This window comes from Emydura macquarii, unplaced genomic scaffold (genome assembly GCF_026122565.2).
Source record: "Emydura macquarii macquarii isolate MOO-44397 ecotype Brisbane River unplaced genomic scaffold, CSIRO-AGI_Emac_v2 contig_2676, whole genome shotgun sequence".
NCBI classification, from domain to species: Eukaryota; Metazoa; Chordata; order Testudines; family Chelidae; genus Emydura; species Emydura macquarii.
This window is the reverse complement of record NW_027132813.1, coordinates 12,505,448-12,508,289: the sequence shown is the minus strand read 5'-3', so window position 1 is coordinate 12,508,289 and position 2,842 is coordinate 12,505,448. Positions and strand designations below refer to the sequence as shown.

The following is a 2,842-nucleotide window of genomic DNA, read 5'->3' as shown; positions in this document are numbered from 1 at the left end:
AGATATTCAGGCATGTATGCCTGTGTTAAAGGGCAACTGTATGCATAGATGTTAGAGGCACTTCAGTTGGACTCTGTTAGTATCCATGCAGATTGTCATAGGCCAAAAATGGAATAGGAAAGGGGTGTGTGCGATGGTCTGAAAATATCACAAACATTTGTCTAGGGACCAGTAGAAGACTGCATTTTCGACACACAGTTTAGACAGCCAAGTTTCTTTTTATCTTCTATGTCCCTAAAAGCATTTTCCAGGCCTATTCATGATGTATCTTGGTGACTGTAGCTCTACAAATAATGTAAATATGAGGGGCTTGTCTGTGAGGAAAAGTTTTACCAGTCATACTGATATAGTCGCTGGGCATACACTCATCATATAAGAATGACTTTCTGCTGTTTAGCTGAAAACTTTTTCCAAGCAACATAAGCTGAACAGTGTCTTTATTAGGACCATGATTTTTAATGGTTTACTACAGTAATCTATAATCCACTTGCCCCCCTTTTTTGTCCTGTGACTGCAGGAGTGTTAATGGGCCACTTCACCTTGAATGGTCCCTTAGAATATATGCTAACCACTTATGCTGAACAATCTGTTCAACCTTGTATTTAGCTATGGCACTCTCAGTACCTTTCCCAGATCTGAAAAAGAGCCCTGTGAAGCTTGAAAGCTTGAACCAACAGAAGTTGATCCAATAAGAGATTACTTCATTCGCCCCGTCTCACTACTATCATGGGACCAATATGCCTACGACAACACTGTCAACTCAGGATAACCCCCTTCTTGGGCTGCCTTTTAAATATTGCTTTGTGCTGTATTTCTATTTGCAGCCTTATTGCTGTGGCGATGGCGCTCTCACAGAAATGGTCACTGAATGTTTGGTGGATTTGATTCCTTCAGTCTGATAATTTGATTCCTTCAGTCTGCTAATCTACTGGAAATAACGCATTAGCACATGTTTTACCTATGTCACCTGCAAAGAAAATTATAAACAGGAGTGTTTTGTCCATTCTATTGTCTGGTGTGTACTGTATACCACACCTGATGGTCATGTGCTCTGATTACATAATCAGAGTAGGCAGAGCCTGATACAAACATATCGAGTGTAATGTAAATATCTAAATACTTGTACACTTAACTTAAGCTACTTCATTGTTTTATCTTCAATGCCTTTACACTTGTATTCCTTGTATGACATTGCTGGCCTATAACTTGTTACAAATGACTCATTTTCTTCCAGGTACTAAAACTGTATAAAAACATGTGCTATTATTTCTTTTTTCCTTCTTCACAAAATGATTAAAGGGTGCACATATCACTTATCCTATTACATTGTTTCTTTGTACCCAGTTATTCAAAGATTGAAATAGTTGAAAAAAATTAATGCATCGTTTTTAAGCACATTTCACCTATGAAAAGTAGGTTGAATTGTATAATGAACACTACATGCTCACATCCTCTTGGTTTAGGTACTGACTGGGAGATTTACAATGGATATCATTCATGTTTCACTAACCTGAGAAACAGATATGGAATCCTTGGTGCGTTAGGTTTATAACCGAGGATGTGTCATGATCTTGAACTGGAGAGAGAGAGTGCTTGCATTTCCCCAAACCCATCCAGGCTAAAGGTAGCAACCTGAGCTGAGAACCAATGAACCTGAGAGGAAGCAAGCTCCGAGACAGCCTAGCTAATGTATGTGTTTGTGTAGAAACATGCTGGTTACTTATAATTTCAAACCCCAAGGTAGTGGATTTTGGCTATTTCATTTTCAAATTGTGAAGTAAAATTCACCGGGTGCAAAGATGCAGGCACTGTAATTGAAATAAAGTTCTTGCAAAACCCTTCTATCAAAACTTCTACATGCCACTCAGTTCTAGCTATCAGACCAGCCAGATCTCGTTTGCACACAGGGACTTAGGAAGTTAGAAAGAGGAAGTGCAAAATTAATCTCTCTCACTGAAGGATTTTGCACTAACATTTAAATTCTCTCACAATAGTTGTCTCCGCCTTCCCCTTGTTCTACTTACACTATACCTTTCATTATTTGTACTTCCAGCCTTCCAATGTACCCCATCTAGGACATTGGCCAGAGATGGCAGTGGGACAGGAATCAAGAGATGTTAGGAGACTAAATTAATGTGTATTGAGAGCCTTGAAAGGAGGGTTTTGTTTGATAAACAGAATTATTTTTTCATCAATAGTAATTTTTATTCAATTACTATCAATGGCCATAGTGCTGATGCCATTTAAATTAGTCTGTTTAATGTAAAAGTTGGCTCCAGGTTCTCCCCCACATCAAAGTCTGGGACAATCAGGACGGGGAGTTTCTAACTCAGCTCTGAAAACAAAAAAGTTGTCATTTTTTTTAAGTCCGATTTAAAAAAAAAAATAGTAAAACACCACTACTGGACCAGACGAGTTTTCCCGATGCAGTCGGAAAAAAGCGAATTCTGAATCCAGACTACAGGGCAGACATAGTAATAGCTTATTAATGTGCGCGCGAGACACAGTCAAAGAACAATACCAAGCATTAAGATCAACCTAAATGATAGGTGGCTCCATAGCTCAGTGGTTAGAGCACTGGTCTTGTAAACCAGGGGTCGCGAGTTCGATCCTCGCTGGGGCCTGGCGCTTATTTTACTCGCCAGAGCAGGTTAAACAGGTTAAAATCATTTTAATGGCCACGCGCTCAGCCCGGGGGCTGCCTGCGGCTCCGAACGCAGCCCGCCGACGAGTCCGGCCGGGGCCGGGGTGGCGTCTGGCTTTGCAGGCGCAGACCCGCCGCGGGGCTGGCTCAGACGCGGAGCCCGCAGCTCCAGGCCAGGTGGGAGCGGAGCCGCGGGAC

The 2,842-nt window shown here is 41.4% G+C and overlaps 1 non-coding gene across 1 annotated transcript; it reads left to right on the top strand.

The window, feature by feature from the left end:
* Positions 1-2,551: 2,551 nt before the first annotated feature.
* On the top strand, positions 2,552-2,624 carry TRNAT-UGU (transfer RNA threonine (anticodon UGU)). Its single transcript has one exon. It is a non-coding gene; the product is annotated as a tRNA-Thr (tRNA).
* Positions 2,625-2,842: the final 218 nt, after the last annotated feature.